This window comes from Lampetra fluviatilis, chromosome 64 (genome assembly GCF_964198595.1).
Source record: "Lampetra fluviatilis chromosome 64, kcLamFluv1.1, whole genome shotgun sequence".
Taxonomy (NCBI): Eukaryota; Metazoa; Chordata; class Hyperoartia; order Petromyzontiformes; family Petromyzontidae; genus Lampetra; species Lampetra fluviatilis.
In genome coordinates, this window is record NC_136338.1 from 4066655 (window position 1) to 4086222 (window position 19568).

At 53.6% G+C, this 19568-nt stretch overlaps 1 protein-coding gene across 1 annotated transcript in view; it reads left to right on the forward strand.

Moving 5' to 3' along the window:
- The first annotated feature begins 11043 nt into the window (after positions 1 to 11043).
- The window catches only part of LOC144951852 (G-protein coupled receptor 20-like), a 17915-nt gene continuing 9390 nt past the window's right edge, over positions 11044 to 19568 (forward strand). Inside the window, exon 1 of the mRNA XM_078882200.1 lies at positions 11044 to 11183. The gene's annotated coding sequence lies outside the window, so the exon portion shown is untranslated. The remainder of the gene's footprint in view (positions 11184 to 19568) is intronic.

The following is a 19568-nucleotide window of genomic DNA, read 5'->3' on the forward strand; positions in this document are numbered from 1 at the left end:
CAACACACAAACGGTGTGGTGCTGTACTAGTATGCTACGCTATACATTACACTATAGACTACACTATACACTACACAATACACTACACTATACACTACACTATACACTACACTATACACTACACTATACACTACACTATACACTACACTATACACTACACTACTATACACTACACAATACACTACACTATACACTACACTATACACTACACTATACACTACACTATACACTACACTACTATACACTACACTACACACTACACTATACACTACACTACACACTACACTATACACTACACTACACACTACACTACACACTACACTACACACTACACTATACACTACACTATACACTACACTATACACTACACTATACACTACACTACACACTACACTATACACTACACTATACACTACACTACACACTACACTACACACTACACTACACACTACACTATACACTGCACTACACACTACACTACACACTACACTATACACTACACTACACACTACACTATACACTACACTACACACTACACTACACATTACACTACACACTACACTATACACTACACTATACACTACACTACACACTACACTATACACTACACTACACACTACACTATACACTACACTACACACTACACTATACACTACACTATACACTACACTACACACTACACTACACACTACACTACACATTACACTACACACTACACTATACACTACACTATACACTACACTATACACTACACTACACACTACACTATACACTACACTATACACTACACTACACACTACACTATACACTACACTACACACTACACTATACACTACACTATACACTACACTACACACTACACTATACACTACACTATACACTACACTACACACTACACTATACACTACACTATACACTACACTATACACTGCACTACACACTACACTATACACTACACTATACACTACACTATACACTACACTATACACTACACTACACACTACACTATACACTACACTATACACTACACTACACACTACACTACACACTACACTACACACTACACTATACACTGCACTACACACTACACTACACACTACACTATACACTACACTACACACTACACTATACACTACACTACACACTACACTACACATTACACTACACACTACACTATACACTACACTATACACTACACTACACACTACACTATACACTACACTACACACTACACTATACACTACACTACACACTACACTATACACTACACTATACACTACACTACACACTACACTACACACTACACTACACATTACACTACACACTACACTATACACTACACTATACACTACACTATACACTACACTACACACTACACTATACACTACACTATACACTACACTACACACTACACTATACACTACACTACACACTACACTATACACTACACTATACACTACACTACACACTACACTATACACTACACTATACACTACACTACACACTACACTATACACTACACTATACACTACACTATACACTGCACTACACACTACACTATACACTACACTATACACTACACTATACACTACACTACACACTACACTATACACTACACTACACACTACACTATACACTACACTATACACTACACTATACACTACACTATACACTACACTACACACTACACTATACACTACACTATACACTACACACTACACTATACACTACACTACACACTACACTATACACTACACTACACACTACACTATACACTACACTATACACTACACTACACACTACACTATACACTACACTATACACTACACTACACACTACACTATACACTACACTACACACTACACTATACACTACACTACACACTACACTATACACTACACTATACACTACACTATACACTACACTATACACTACACTACACACTACACTATACACTACACTACACACTACACTATACACTACACTATACACTACACTATACACTACACTATACACTACACTACACACTACACTATACACTACACTATACACTACACTACACACTACACTACACATTACACTACACACTACACTATACACTACACTATACACTACACACTACACTATACACTACACTATACACTACACTACACACTACACTACACACTACACTATACACTACACTATACACTACACTACACACTACACTATACACTACACTATACACTACACTACAAATTACACTATACACTACACTATACACTACACTATACACTACACTACACTATACACTACACACTACACTATACACTACACTACACACTACACTATACACTACACTATACACTACACACTACACTATACACTACACTACACACTACACTATACACTACACTATACACTACACTATACACTACACTACACACTACACTATACACTACACTACACACTACACTATACACTACACTACACACTACACTGCACTACACACTACACTATACACTACACTACACACTACACTATACACTACACTATACACTACACTACACACTACACTACACACTACACTATACACTACACTATACACTACACTACACACTACACTATACACTACACTATACACTACACTACAAATTACACTATACACTACACTATACACTACACTATACACTACACTACACTATACACTACACACTACACTATACACTACACTACACACTACACTATACACTACACTATACACTACACTACACACTACACTATACACTACACTACACACTACACTATACACTACACTATACACTACACTATACACTACACTACACACTACACTATACACTACACTACACACTACACTATACACTACACTACACACTACACTGCACTACACACTACACTATACACTACACTACACACTACACTATACACTACACTATACACTACACTATACACTACACTACAAATTACACTATACACTACACTATACACTACACTACAAATTACACTATACACTACACTACAAATTACACTATACACTACACTATACACTACACTACACACTAGTGCTGTACTAGTGACGAATTGGCCACGTTCCGTTCACGTGACAACCCCTTACCAGTTGGCCGTGTCGGGTGGTGGCGGGTTTAACGACACACTGATAAATTCACGCGATATAACCCCCAATGAACCGCTGTATTGTGGATGATATTGTTCGCGAAAGCCCCCTTACGTGTTCAACTGACACCTTACTCATTGCTTGTGCCCGGTGGTGGCGGGTGTCGCCCAGAGATCGCAAACGGGTTTTGATTCCTTACCCGTACCCGTACCCGGCCGCACCAGGGTTGCAAATGGGTACCCGTACCCGGCCGGGTACGGGCAGCCGTTCACTACCCGTACCCTACCTGAAATGAGTGACAAACGGTTACTCACCAGTGACTCACGGCCTACCCGTACCCGGCCGCACCAGGGTCGCAAACGGGTACCCGTACCCGGCCGGGTACGGGTAGCCGGGTATCGGGTAGGGTACGGGTATCAGGTACCCGGTTGCGACCTCTGGTATTGCCTGGCGTGGTGCGTTGTGGCGTGCCGTGCTGTGGTCCAGGGCGTGGCGGGGTGTGGCTCACGCTCCCAGACGCCGCTCTATCTGCTCGGCCATCTGACAGCCAACCGCGGTCACTCAACAACACAACAACAACAGCTGCTGCTACTGCTGCTGCTGTTGTTGTTGTTGCTGCTGCTGCGAGACGCGCAGACCCCGGGGTCGAACCACGGCGCATGTTTATCACGAGGTGGAGGGGTAGGTGGAGGTCAGTGGGTCGTCACGGTAGCTAGGAGATGTTAACTACCTCGCCTGGTGTGCAGGAGGTCGTGGGTTGGATTCAGACCCTGAAGCCTGCTGCTGTTTATTTGGAGTCTGCGTCTCTCTCATCATCATCACGGTGGCTAGGAGATGTTAACTACCTCGCCTGGTACACAGGAGGTCGTGGGTTCGATCCAGACCCTGACGCCTGCTGCTGCATATTTGGAGTCTGCGTCTCTCTCATCATCACGGTGGCTAGGAGATGTTAACTACCTCGCCTGGTACACAGGAGGTCGTGGGTTCGATCCAGACCCTGACGCCTGCTGCTGCATATTTGGAGTCTGCGTCTCTCTCATCATCACGGTGGCTAGGAGATGTTAACTACCTCGCCTGGTACACAGGAGGTCGTGGGTTCGATCCAGACCCTGACGACTGCTGCTGCATATTTGGAGTCTGCGTCTCTCTCATCATCACGGTGGCCAGGAGATGTTAACTACCTCGCCTGGTACACAGGAGGTCGTGGGTTCGATCCAGACCCTGACGCCTGCTGCTGCATATTTGGAGTCTGCGTCTCTCTCATCATCACGGTGGCTAGGAGATGTTAACTACCTCGCCTGGTACACAGGAGGTCGTGGGTTCGATCCAGACCCTGACGCCTGCTGCTGCATATTTGGAGTCTGCGTCTCTCTCATCATCACGGTGGCTAGGAGATGTTAACTACCTCGCCTGGTCTACAGGACGTCCGTGGGTTCGATCCCGACCCTGACGCCTGCTGCTGTATATTTGGAGTCTGCGTCTCTCTCTAATCATCATCACGGTGGCTAGGAGATGTTAACTACCTCGCCTGGTACACAGGAGGTCGTGGGTTCGATCCCGACCCTGACGCCTGCTGCTGTATATTTGGAGTCTGCGTCTCTCTCTAATCATCATCACGGTGGCTAGGAGATGTTAACTACCTCGCCTGGTACACAGGAGGTCGTGGGTTCGATCCAGACCCTGACGCCTGCTGCTGCATATTTGGAGTCTGCGTCTCTCTCATCATCACGGTGGCTAGGAGATGTTAACTACCTCGCCTGGTACACAGGAGGTCGTGGGTTCGATCCAGACCCTGACGCCTGCTGCTGCATATTTGGAGTCTGCGTCTCTCTCATCATCACGGTGGCTAGGAGATGTTAACTACCTCGCCTGGTACACAGGAGGTCGTGGGTTCGATCCAGACCCTGACGCCTGCTGCTGCATATTTGGAGTCTGCGTCTCTCTCATCATCACGGTGGCTAGGAGATGTTAACTACCTCGCCTGGTACACAGGAGGTCGTGGGTTCGATCCAGACCCTGACGCCTGCTGCTGCATATTTGGAGTCTGCGTCTCTCTCTAATCATCATCACGGTGGCTAGGAGATGTTAACTACCTCGCCTGGTCTACAGGAGGTCGTGGGTTCGATCCCGACACTGACGCCTGCTGCTGCATATTTGGAGTCTGCGTCTCTCTCTAATCATCATCACGGTGGCTAGGAGATGTTAACTACCTCGCCTGGTACACAGGAGGTCGTGGGTTCGATCCAGACCCTGACGCCTGCTGCTGCATATTTGGAGTCTGCGTCTCTCTCATCATCACGGTGGCTAAGAGATGTTAACTACCTCGCCTGGTCTACAGGAGGTCGTGGGTTCGATCCAGACCCTGACGCCTGCTGCTGCATATTTGGAGTCTGCGTCTCTCTCTAATCATCATCACGGTGGCTAGGAGATGTTAACTACCTCGCCTGGTACACAGGAGATCGTGGGTTCGATCCAGACCCTGACGCCTGCTGCTGCATATTTGGAGTCTGCGTCTCTCTCTAATCATCATCACGGTGGCTAGGAGATGTTAACTACCTCGCCTGGTACACAGGAGGTCGTGGGTTCGATCCAGACCCTGACGCCTGCTGCTGCATATTTGGAGTCTGCGTCTCTCTCATCATCACGGTGGCTAGGAGATGTTAACTACCTCGCCTGGTACACAGGAGATCGTGGGTTCGATCCCGACCCTGACGCCTGCTGCTGTATATGTGGAGTCTGCGTCTCTCTCTAATCATCATCACGGTGGCCAGGAGATGTTAACTACCTCGCCTGGTACACAGGAGGTCGTGGGTTCGATCCCGACCCTGAACCCTGCTGTATATTTCGAGTCTGCGTCTCTCTCTCTCTCATCTACATCACGGTGGCTAGGAAATGTTAACTACCTCGCCTGGTACACAGGAGGTCGTAGGTTCGATCCCGACCCTGACGCCTGCTGCTGCATATTTGGAGTCTGCGTCTCTCTCTAATCATCATCACGGTGGCTAGGAGATGTTAACTACCTCGCCTGGTATACAGGACGTCCGTGGGTTCGATCCCGACCCTGACGCCTGCTGCTGTATATTTGGAGTCTGCGTCTCTCTCTAATCATCATCACGGTGGCTAGGAGATGTTAACTACCTCGCCTGGTATGCAGGACGTCCGTGGGTTCGATCCCGACCCTGACGCCTGCTGCTGCATATTTGGAGTCTGCGTCTCTCTCTCATCATCATCACGGTGGCCAGGAGATGTTAACTACCTCGCCTGGTACACAGGAGGTCGTGGGTTCGATCCCGACCCTGACGCCTGCTGCTGTATATTTGGAGTCTGCGTCTCTCTCATCATCACGGTGGCTAGGAGATGTTAACTACCTCGCCTGGTATACAGGACGTCCGTGGGTTCGATCCCGACCCTGACGCCTGCTGCTGTATATTTGGAGTCTGCGTCTCTCTCTAATCATCATCACGGTGGCCAGGAGATGTTAACTACCTCGCCTGGTATGCAGGAGGTCGTTGGTTCGATCCAGACCCTGACGACTGCTGCTGTATATTTGGAGTCTGCGTCTCTCTCTCTTATCATCATCACGGTGGCTAGGAGATGTTAACTACCTCGCCTGGTACACAGGAGATCGTGGGTTCGATCCCGACCCTGACGACTGCTGCTGTATATGTGGAGTCTGCGTCTCTCTCTAATCATCATCACGGTGGCTAGGAGATGTTAACTACCTCGCCTGGTACACAGGACGTCCGTGGGTTCGATCCCGACCCTGAACCCTGCTGTATATTTCGAGTCTGCGTCTCTCTCTCTCTCATCTACATCACGGTGGCTAGGAGATGTTAACTACCTCGCCTGGTACACAGGAGGTCGTAGGTTCGATCCCGACCCTGACGCCTGCTGCTGTATATGTGGAGTCTGCGTCTCTCTCTAATCATCATCACGGTGGCCAGGAGATGTTAACTACCTCGCCTGGTACACAGGAGGTCGTGGGTTCGATCCCGACCCTGACGCCTGCTGCTGTATATGTGGAGTCTGCGTCTCTCTCTAATCATCATCACGGTGGCCAGGAGATGTTAACTACCTCGCCTGGTACACAGGAGGTCGTGGGTTCGATCCCGACCCTGACGCCTGCTGCTGTATATGTGGAGTCTGCGTCTCTCTCTAATCATCATCACGGTGGCCAGGAGATGTTAACTACCTCGCCTGGTACACAGGAGGTCGTGGGTTCGATCCCGACCCTGACGCCTGCTGCTGTATATGTGGAGTCTGCGTCTCTCTCTAATCATCATCACGGTGGCCAGGAGATGTTAACTACCTCGCCTGGTACACAGGAGGTCGTGGGTTCGATCCCGACCCTGACGACTGCTGCTGTGCATTTGGAGTCTGCGGTGTGTGTCTCTCTCTCTCCCCATCGCGGCAGCGTGGGTTTTTTTCTCCGTCTGCTCGGGGGTTTTCCCCCGCACACATTTAGAATCATCACGCGTTTCGAGCCGTGGTCCTTAACTTTACCCGCAGCCTTGCACCACCGTTTGGTTCCCAGCCGTTATGAAATGTGCAATGTTAAGAACAACGTGGGGTCGTTAATTTGTGTCCTTGCGTTGTCCCAGTGGTTCAATTTGTGTTTTCGATGATTTACCTTCTAAAGATTAAAAAACCTGGCCACGTCTCGCACCCAACCCCAGAGAGTGTAGTGTATAGTGTAGTGTTTAATAGTGTAGTTTATAGTAGAGTAGTGTAGTGTTTCGTATATTGTATATAGTGTAGTGTATAGTGTAGTGTATAGTGTAGTGTATAGCGTAGTGTATAGTGTAGTGTATAGCGCAGTGTATAGTGTAGTTTATAGTAGAGTATTGTATAGTAGTGTAGTGTATCGTCTAATGTATATTGTGTAGTGTATAGTGTAGTGTATAGTGTAGTGTATAGTAGAGTAGTGTATAGTGTAGTCTATAGTGTAGTGTATACTGTAGTGTATTGTGTAGTGTATAATGTAGTTTATAGTGTACTATATCGTGTAGTGTATAGCGTAGTGCATAGCGTAGTGTATAGAGTAATGTGTAGTGTAGTGTATAGTGTAGGGCATAGCGTAGTGTATAGCGTAGTGTATAGTGATGTGTATACACCAACATACCAACACACATACCAACACACATGAACACACATACCAACACATTAACACACATACCAACACATTAACACACATACCAACACACACACACCCCCCAACACACAAAGATCCCCCGCATAGCCTTAGCAGACTGTAGGGGCAAGTGCTGTTATCGAGCACCTATGAAGGCCGGCACGACGCACGAGGGGGTGGGTGGCCAGCACCACGCCCGGCCGCCTTTGTCTCCCTAGCGGCGATGTATACACACCACACAAGGTACTCATTTCAGGCTGAGTCGACCTAGGAGAGGCCCAGAACCGGTTCAAATAATCGTCACTGGTGTTGGCAGTGAGAGGGAATCGAACCCGGGTCGCCAGGTTCGTAGCGCAGCGCGCAAACCGTTGCACCACCGCTCCCTAAAATGACCCCACCACCACCACCACCAACAACAACAACCGCCATTCGCCACTATATAACTTTCTTTATCTAACTTAACAATTGTTCTATGCTTGATTGTTCTATTTCGATTACAACATTGTTATAAATACATGTTGCGAGCAATTAATATTTGTTTAAGTTCTCATCCTTGCATTAGAATATATAGAGCAGTTTATATTTTGATGGTATCACGTTGTAATGCTCCATAACGTGTTTTAAATCTATGACAGTGAATTTTGAACTGAAGCTTGATTTTTAAAAAAAAATTCCATCGCAAATCAAATGGCAACATCTGTCAGAAAAATCTCAGATCGACTCTGGGCTCCTTTGCGCGAGGGTTGCGTAATCTCAACGTGCACTCGAGTATGAAGGATGTTGATTGATGATGATGTTGATGATGATGTTGATGATGTTGATGATGATGTTGATGATGATGTTGATGATGATGATGTTGATGATGATGTTGATGATGTTGATGATGATGTTGATGATGTTGATGATGATGATGATGTTTATTGATGATGATGATGATGATGTTGATGATGATGTTGATGATGATGATGATGTTGATGATGATGATGATGTTGATGTTGATGATGATGATGTTGATGATGATGTTGATGATGATGTTTATGATGATGATGTTGTTGATGATGATGTTGATGATGATGATGTTGATGATGATGTTGATGATGATGTTGATGATGATGATGTTGATGATGATGTTGATGATGATGTTGATGATGATGATGTTGATGATGATGATGTTGATGATGATGTTGATGATGATGTTTATGATGATGATGATGTTGTTGATGATGATGTTGATGATGATGATGTTGATGATGATGTTGATGATGATGTTGATGATGATGATGTTGATGATGTTGATGATGATGTTGATGATGATGTTGATGATGATGTTGATGATGATGATGTTGATGATGATGTTGATGATGATGTTGATGATGTTGATGATGATGATGTTGATGATGATGATGTTGATGATGATGTTGATGATGATGTTGATGATGTTGATGATGATGTTGATGATGATGATGATGTTGATGATGATGATGATGTTGATGATGATGATGTTGATGATGTTGATGATGATGATGTTGATGATGATGTTGATGATGATGATGGTGATGATGATGTTGATGATGATGATGTTGATGATGATGTTGATGATGATGTTGATGATGATGTTTATGATGTTGATGATGATGATGTTGATGATGATGTTGATGATGTTGTTGATGATGATGTTGATGATGATGATGTTGATGATGTTGTTGATGATGATGTTGATGATGATGTTGATGATGTTGATGATGATGTTGATGATGATGATGTTGATGATGATGATGATGTTGATGATGATGATGATTATGATGATGTTGATGATGTTGATGATGATGTTGATGATGATGTTGATGATGATGTTGATGATGATGTTGTTGATGATGATGTTGATGATGATGTTGATGATGATGTTGATGATGTTAATGATGTTGATGATGATTTTGAAGATGATGATGTTGATGATGTTGATGATGATTATGTTGATGATGATGTTGATAATGATGATGTTGATGATGATGACGTTGATGATGTTGATGATGATGACGTTGATGATGATGATGTTGATGATGATGACGATGATGATGTTGATGTTGATTGATGATGACGTTGATAATGATGACGTTGATGATGATGTTGACGATGATGTTAGTAGTGGAAGTGACACGTAGTGCACACACACACATCCTCATTCTACGAGAGAGCACGAGTGGGAGAGAGAGAGAGAGGGCAGGAGGGGAGAGAGATTCAGAAGCAAAACTCCTCGCTCTCGCAACCGATCCGATGCCCAGGGGTTTGCGTAACCACCGTGACGCACGCCACTCGAGGCAGGGATTGAGAGACGCGGAGAGGCAAAGTCCCGGGGGATGGGGGGGAGCTGTGGGGGGGGGGGACAGCGGCTTGTGGGGATGTTAAGGGGCTGGAGGAATGAGGGGGGGGAAGGGAGGGGGGCGATGGAGGAAGGGAACTCGTGGTGGTGGTGGTGGTGCGGGTTGGGAAACTGAACCTCAGTGGAACACGGCGAGAATTTCCACCCCGCTCGCTCTCCTCTTCCTCCCCCCCCTCCTCCTGCCTCCCCCTCCTCCTCCCCCCTCCTCCTCCCCCTCCTCCTCCACCCCCTCCTCCCCCCCCTCCTCCTGCCTCCTCCTCCCCCTCCTCCTCTACCTCCCCCTCCACCCCCCCTCCTCCTCCTCCTCCTCCTCCCCCCGCTCCCTCCCTCCCCCTCCTCCCCCGAGTGACAAAATCGCGTGCGTCCCTGCCCCGTGTGGACACTCGACGCTGGGACTGGACACGCGCTGACGGCAAACACCGCGGCTCCTCACGCCGACGACGACGACGCAGACGACGACGCCGACGAAGCCGCAGGGCATCGAACTCAGGGGGGAGAAGCTTCGCGGACTCCGGCTCCGTTCATCGCGCAGACTCCGAGCGTCACTGCCGAGAGCGGTGAGTGTCTCGCGGTGAGGGTGGTGAGTGTCGCGGTGAGGGTGGTGAGTGTCTCGCGGTGAGGGTGGTGAGTGTCGCGGTGAGGGTGGTGAGTGTCTCGCGGTGAGGGTGGTGAGTTTCGCGGTGAGGGTGGTGAGTGTCGCGGTGAGGGTGGTGAGTGTCGCGGTGAGGGTGGTGAGTGTCTCGCGGTGAGGGTGGTGAGTGTCGCGGTGAGGGTGGTGAGTGTCTCGTGGTGAGGGTGGTGAGTGTCTCGCGGTGAGGGTGGTGAGTGTCTCGCGGTGAGGGTGGTGAGTGTCGCGGTGAGGGTGGTGAGTGTCTCGCGGTGAGGGTGGTGAGTGTCTCGCGGTGAGGGTGGTGAGTGTCGCGGTGAGGGTGGTGAGTGTCGCGGTGAGGGTGGTGAGTGTCGCGGTGAGGGTGGTGAGTGTCGCGGTGAGGGTGGTGAGTGTCTCGCGGTGAGGGTGGTGAGTGTCGCGGTGAGGGTGGTGAGTGTCTCGTGGTGAGGGTGGTGAGTGTCTCGCGGTGAGGGTGGTGAGTGTCTCGCGGTGAGGGTGGTGAGTGTCTCGCGGTGAGGGTGGTGAGTGTCGCGGCGAGGATGGTGAGTGTCGCGGCGAGGGTGGTGAGTGTCTCGCGGTGAGGGTGGTGAGTGTCTCGCAGTGAGGGTGGTGAGTTTCGCGGTGAGGGTGGTGAGTGTCGCGGTGAGGGTGGTGAGTTTCGCGGTGAGGGTGGTGAGTGTCTCGCGGTGAGGGTGGTGAGTGTCTCGCGGTGAGGGTGGTGAGTGTCGCGGTGAGGGTGGTGAGTGTCTCGCGGTGAGGGTGGTGAGTGTCTCGCGGTGAGGGTGGTGAGTGTCGCGGTGAGGGTGGTGAGTGTCTCGCGGTGAGGGTGGTGAGTGTCTCGCGGAGAGGGTGGTGAGTGTCTCGCGGTGAGGGTGGTGAGTGTCTCGCGGTGAGGGTGGTGAGTGTCTCGCGGTGAGGGTGGTGAGTGTCTCGCGGTGAGGGTGGTGAGTGTCTCGCGGTGAGGCGTGGTGAGTGTCGCGGTGAGGGTGGTGAGTGTCTCGCGGTGAGGGTGGTGAGTGTCGCGGTGAGGGTGGTGAGTGTCGCGGTGAGGCGTGGTGAGTGTCTCGCGGTGAGGGTGGTGAGTGTCTCGCGGTGAGGGTGGTGAGTGTCGCGGTGAGGTGGTGAGTGTCTCGCGGTGAGGGTGGTGAGTGTCGCGGTGAGGGTGGTGAGTGTCTCGCGGTGAGGGTGGTGAGTGTCTCGCGGTGAGGGTGGTGAGTGTCTCGCGGTGAGGGTGGTGAGTGTCTCGCGGTGAGGGTGGTGAGTGCTCGCGGTGAGGGTGGTGAGTGTCTCGCGGTGAGGGTGGTGAGTGTCTCGCGGTGAGGGTGGTGAGTGTCTCGCGGTGAGGGTGGTGAGTGTCGCGGTGAGGGTGGTGAGTGTCTCGCGGTGAGGGTGGTGAGTGTCGCGGTGAGGGTGGTGAGTGTCGCGGTGAGGGTGGTGAGTGTCTCGCGGTGAGGGTGGTGAGTGTCGCGGTGAGGGTGGTGAGTGTCTCGCGGAGAGGGTGGTGAGTGTCTCGCGGTGAGGTGGTGAGTGTCGCGGTGAGGGTGGTGAGTGTCTCGCGGTGAGGGTGGTGAGTGTCTCGCGGTGAGGTGGTGAGTGTCGCGGTGAGGGTGGAGTGTCTCGCGGTGAGGGTGGTGAGTGTCGCGGTGAGGGTGGTGAGTGTCTCGCGGAGAGGGTGGTGAGTGTCTCGCGGTGAGGGTGGTGAGTGTCTCGCGGTGAGGGTGGTGAGTGTCGCGGTGAGGGTGGTGAGTGTCGCGGTGAGGGTGGTGAGTGTCTCGCGGTGAGGGTGGTGAGTGTCGCGGTGAGGGTGGTGAGTGTCGCGGTGAGGGTGGTGAGTGTCTCGCGGTGAGGGTGGTGAGTGTCGCGGGTGAGGGTGGGTGAGTGTCTCGCGGTGAGGGTGGTGAGTGTCTGGCGGCGAGGGTGGTGAGTGTCGCGGTGAGGGTGGTGAGTGTCGCGGTGAGGGTGGTGAGTGTCGCGGTGAGGGTGGTGAGTGTCTCGCGGTGAGGGTGGTGAGTGTCGCGGTGAGGTGGTGAGTGTCTCGCGGTGAGGGTGGTGAGTGTCTCGCGGTGAGGGTGGTGAGTGTCTCGCGGTGAGGGTGGTGAGTGTCTCGCGGTGAGGGTGTGAGTGTCGCGGTGAGGGTGGTGAGTGTCTCGCGGTGAGGGTGGTGAGTGTCGCGGTGAGGGTGGTGAGTGTCTCGGCGGTGAGGGTGGTGAGTGTCGCGGTGAGGGTGGTGAGTGTCTCGCGGTGAGGGTGGTGAGTGTCGCGGTGAGGGTGGTGAGTGTCGCGGTGAGGGTGGTGAGTGTCGCGGTGAGGGTGGTGAGTGTCTCGCGGTGAGGTGGTGAGTGTCTCGCGGTGAGGGTGGTGAGTGTCGCGGTGAGGGTGGTGAGTGTCGCGGTGAGGGTGGTGAGTGTCGCGGTGAGGGTGGTGAGTGTCTCGCGGTGAGGGTGGTGGTGAGTGTCTCGCGGTGAGGGTGGTGAGTGTCGCGGTGAGGGTGGTGAGTGTCGCGGTGAGGGTGGTGAGTGTCTCGCGGTGAGGGTGGTGAATGTCGCGGTGAGGGTGGTGAATGTCGCGGTGAGGGGTGGTGAGTGTCGCGGTGAGGGTGGTGAGTGTCGCGGTGAGGGTGGTGAGTGTCGCGGTGAGGGTGGTGAGTGTCGCGGTGAGGGTGGTGAGGTCTCGCGGTGAGGGTGGTGAGTGTCTCGCGGTGAGGGTGGTGAGTGTCGCGGTGAGGGTGGTGAGTGTCGCGGTGAGGGTGGTGAGTGTCTCGTGGTGAGGGTGGTGAGGTGTCTCGCGGTGAGGGTGGTGAGTGTCTGGCGGCGAGGGTGGTGAGTGTCTCGCGGTGAGGGTGGTGAGTGTCTCGCGGTGAGGGTGGTGAGTGTCGCGGTGAGGGTGGTGAGTGTCTCGCGGTGAGGGTGGTGAGTGTCTCGCGTGAGGGTGGTGAGTGTCTCGCGGTGAGGGTGGTGAGTGTCTCGCGTGAGGGTGGTGAGTGTCTCGCGGTGAGGGTGGTGAGTGTCTCGCGGTGAGGGTGGTGAGTGTCTCGCGGTGAGGGTGGTGAGTGTCGCGGTGAGGGTGGTGAGTGTCGCGGTGAGGGTGGTGAGTGTCGCGGTGAGGGTGGTGAGTGTCTCGCGGTGAGGGTGGTGAGTGTCTCGCGGTGAGGGTGGTGAGTTTCGCGGTGAGGGTGGTGAGTGTCGCGGTGAGGGTGGTGAGTGTCTCGCCGGTGAGGGTGGTGAGTGTCTCGCGGTGAGGGTGGTGAGTTTCGCGGTGAGGGTGGTGAGTGTCGCGGTGAGGGTGGTGAGTGTCGCGGTGAGGGTGGTGAGTGTCGCGGTGAGGGGTGGTGAGTGTCTCGCGGTGAGGGTGGTGAGTTTCGCGGTGAGGGTGGTGAGTGTCTCGCGGTGAGGGTGGTGAGTGTCTCGCGGTGAGGGTGGTGAGTGTCTCGCGGTGAGGGTGGTGAGTGTCTGCGGTGAGGGTGGTGAGTGTCGCGGTGAGGGTGGTGAGTGTCTCGCGGTGAGGGTGGTGAGTGTCCTCGCGGTGAGGGTGGTGAGTGTCGCGGTGAGGGTGGTGAGTGTCGCGGTGAGGGTGGTGAGTGTCGTGGTGAGGCGTGGTGAGTGTCTCGCGGTGAGGGTGGTGAGTGTCTCGCGGTGAGGGTGGTGAGTGTCGCGGTGAGGGTGGTGAGTGTCTCGTGGTGAGGGTGGTGAGTGTCTCGCGGTGAGGGTGGTGAGTGTCTCGCGGTGAGGGTGGTGAGTGTCTCGCGGTGAGGGTGGTGAGTGTCTCGCGGTGAGGGTGGTGAGTGTCTCGCGGTGAGGGTGGTGAGTGTCGCGGTGAGGGTGGTGAGTGTCGCGGTGAGGGTGGTGAGTGTCGCGGTGAGGGTGGTGAGTGTCTCGCGGTGAGGGTGGTGAGTGTCTCGCGGTGAGGGTGGTGAGTGTCGCGGTGAGGGTGGTGAGTGTCGCGGTGAGGGTGGTGAGTGTCGCGGTGAGGGTGGTGAGTGTCTCGCGGTGAGGGTGGTGAGTGTCTCGCGGTGAGGGTGGTGAGTGTCGCGGGTGAGGGTGGTGAGTGTCGCGGTGAGGGTGGTGAGTGTCTCGCGGTGAGGGTGGTGAGTGTCGCGGTGAGGGTGGTGAGTGTCGCGGTGAGGGTGGCGAGTGTCGCAAACCATCATCACGCCAACTCCACCGCTAATTTTCGCAGCAGCAGCAACAGCGGCGGCTTTTGGCTCAGATATCTAACAAAGACGGTGGCCACGACATCGCTTGCGCACTCAGATGTGCGTCTGCGGCCGTCTGGAACGCTCTTCCTTTCCGTTACTCGTTCTTCATGTTCTGCAGGTGTAGATGCCACTGGTTCTTCGCGTTCTGCAGATGTAGATGCCACTGGGTCTTCATGTTCTACAGGTGTAGATGTCACTGGTTCTTCATGTTCTGCAGATGTAGATGCCACTGGTTCTTCACGTTCTGCAGATGTAGATGCCACTGGTTTCTTCACGTTCTGCAGATGTAGATGCCACTGGTTCTTCACATTCTGTAGATGTAGATGCGACTGGTTCTTCACGTTCTGCAGATGTAGATGCCACTGGTTCTTCACATTCTGTAGATGTAAATGCCACTGTTTCTTTATGTTCTGTAGATGTAGATGCCACTGGTTTCTTCACATTCTGTAGATGTAGATGCCACTGGTTCTTCACATTCTGTAGATGTAGATGCCACTGGTTCTTCACATTCTGTAGATGTGGATGCGACTGGTTCTTCACGTTCTGTAGATGTAGATGCCACTGGTTCTTCACGTTCTGCAGATGTAGATGCCACTGGTTCTTCACGTTCTGCAGATGTAGATGCCACTGGTTCTTCATGTTCTGCAGATGTAGATGCCACTGGTTCTTCATGTTCTGCAGATGTAGATGCACTGGTTCTTCACGTTCTGCAGATGTAGATGCCACTGGTTCTTCATGTTCTGCAGATGTAGATGCCACTGGTTCTTCACGTTCTGCAGATGTAGATGCCACTGGTTCTTCATGTTCTGCAGATGTAGATGCCACTGGTTCTTCACGTTCTGCAGATGTAGATGCCACTGGTTCTTCATGTTCTGCAGATGTAGATGCCACTGGTTCTTCACGTTCTGCAGATGTAGATGCCACTGGTTCTTCACGTTCTGCAGATGTTACTGGTCTGTTCTTAAAGGTTCGGTATGTCTGATACGGTGTTAGCAAGCCACAGGGAGCTATGAACTTTAAAATGATCATCTATATTGCCAAACTCATTTATTTGGAGCTGCTTATTGTCACGGGTGGCTGGGGGGGCGAGGGGGGGCGGGGGGGGGCTGCTCTCGCGAGCGATGCCACGCGGGGATCTTCCCCCACGAAGCCGGCGACTCCGCGGTGCCCCCCAACACCCCGAGGCGCTGGGGGAGACGACGTCACGGCGCCCGATGGGAAGGGGGCCCCCTCCCTCGCTCCCTACACTCCCTCCCTCTCCACCTCCCTGCACCTCCTTCCATCCCTCCCTCCCTTCCACCCCTTTCTCCCTCTCTACCCCTCCCTCTTTCCTTCCCTCCCTCCCTCCCTCTGCACCTCCTTCCATCCCTCCCTCCCCTCTCTTCCATCCCTCCCTCTCCACCCCATCCCTCTGTTCCATCCCTCCTCCCTCTGCACCTCCTTCCATCCCTCCCTCTCTTCCATCCCTCCCTCCTTCGCTCCCTCCCTCCCTGACTTCCACCCCTCCCTCCTTCCCCACCTCCCTCCCTCCCACCCTCCCTCCCACCCCCTCCCCCCCCACCTATCCCCCTCCCTCCCCACCTCCTCCCCACCACTTCCCTCCCCACCTCCCTCCCCTCGCCCCTCCCTCCCCACCTCCCTCCCTCCCTCCCCACCTCCCCTCCCCTCCCTCCCCACCTCCCTCCCCCTCCCTCCCCATCCCCACCTCCTCCCCACCCCCCTCCCCCCCCACCTCCCCCCCTCCCTCCCCACCTCCCTCCCCCTCACCTCCCTCCCACCACCACTTCCCTCCCCACCTCCCTCCCTCCCCTCGCCCCTCCCTCCCCACCTCCCCTCCCTCCCCACCTCCCTCCCCTCCCCTCCCTCCCTCCCCACCTCCCTCCCACCCCCTCCCCCCCCACCTCCCCCCCTCCCTCCCCACCATCCCTCCCCACCTCCCTCCCCACCTCCCCCCCCACCTCCCTCCCAACTTCCCTCCCCACCTACCCCCCCCCACCTCCCCCCCTCCCTCCCCCCCCTCCCTCCCCACCTCCCTCCCTCCCCTCCCTCCCTCCCCACCTCCCTCCACCCACCCCCTCCCCCCCACCTCCTCCCCTCCCTCCCTCCCCACCTCCCTCCCCACTCCCTCCCCACCCCCTCCCCCCCACCTCCCTCCCAACTTCCCTCCCCACCCCCTTTCCCCCACCTCCCCCCCTCCCTCCCTCCCCTCCCCTCCCTCCCCTCCTCCCTCCCCACCCCCCTCCCCCCCACCTCCCCCCCTCCCTTCCCCCCTCCCTCCCCTCCCTCCCTCCCTCCCCACCTCCCTCCCCACCCCCTCCCCCCCCCACCTCCCCCCCTCCCTCCCCACCTCCCTCCCCACCTCCCTCCCCACCTCCCTCCCCACCTCCCTCCCCACCCCCTCCCCCCCACCCTCCCCCCCCTCCCTTCCCCCCTCCCTCCCCTCCCTCCCTCCCCACCTCCCTCCCCACCCCCTCCCCCCCCCACCTCCCCCCCTCCCTCCCACCTCCCTCCCCACCTCCCTCCCAACTTCCCCTCCCCACCTACCCCCCCCACCTCCCCCCCTCCCTCCCCCCCTCCCTCCCCACCTCCCTCCCTCCCCTCCCTCCCTACCCCACCTCCTCCCCCACCCCCCTCCCCCCACCTCCTCCCCCTCCCTCCCCACCTCCCTCCCCACCTCCCTCCCCACCCCCTCCCCCCCCACCTCCCTCCCAACTTCCCTCCCCACCCCCTTTCCCCCACCTCCCCCCCCTCCCCTCCCTCCCCTCCCTCCCTCCCCACCCTCCCTCCCACCCCCTCCCCCCCACCTCCCCCCCTCCCTTCCCCCCTCCCTCCCCTCCTCCCTCCCTCCCTCCCCACCTCCCTCCCCACCCCCATCCCCCCCCCCCACCTCCCCCCTTCCCTCCCCACCTCCCTCCCCACCTCCCTCCCCACTCCCTCCCCACCCCCTCCCCCCCACCTCCCCCCCCTCCCTTCCCCCCTCCCTCCCCTCCCTCCCTCCCTCCCCACCTCCCTCCCCACCCCCTCCCCCCCACCTCCCCCCCTCCCTCCCCACCTCCCTCCCCACCTCCCTCCCTCCCCCCCACCTCCCCACCTCCCTCCCCACCTCCCCTCCCCACCTCTCTCCCTCCCCTCGCCCACTCCAACCGCGCACACACACACAGAGGGGTTCATTGAGACCCCGTGTCGAGTCCCCGTCCTCCCTCCCCGCACCCCTAACGGCCGAGTTAGACTCCTGCACCAGGGGACCTCATTGTGAGGAGGAGGAGGGGTGGGGGTCACTACCCACAGATGAGGGGGGGGGGGGGGTCCGGGGGGGTGGGGGTCCGGGGGGGGGGGTAACGGGCCTCTGGATGCGACTCCGCGTGTGGCCAATCGGTCCGAGCAGCTCCAAGCCGGTCGAGAGAGAATTACTTCATTTTTCTAACGGAGTTTTACTACCTAAAGTGACGCCAATGTCGTATTCATTATCCACAAGCAATCATCATCATCAGCATCATGCTATCATCATCAGTTCCTACATCATTATCATCATTATGCAATCATCATCAGTTCCTACATCATCATCATCATGCAATCACCATCAGTCCCTACATCATCATCATCATCAGTTCCTACATCATCATCATCATGCTATCATCAGCTCCTACATCATCATTATCATCATCATGCAATCATCATCAGTTCCCTACATCATCATCATCATCAGTTCCTACATCATCATCAGCATCATACAATCACCATCAGTTCCTACATCATCATCATCATACTATCATCATTAGTTCCTACATCATCATCATCATCATACCATCATCATCAGTTCCTACATCATCATCATCAGTTCCTACATCATCATCATCATACCATCATCATCAGTTCCTACATCATCATCATCATACTAGCATCATCAGTTCCTACATCATCATCATCATACATCATCATCAGTTCCTACATCATCATCATCATGCTATCACCATCAGTTCCTACATCATCATCATCATGCAATAATCATCATCAGTTCCTACATCATCATCATCAGTTCCTACATCATCATCAGCATCATGCAATCACCATCAGTTCCTACATCATCATCATCATCATGCAATCATCAGTTCATACATCATCATCATCATACTATCA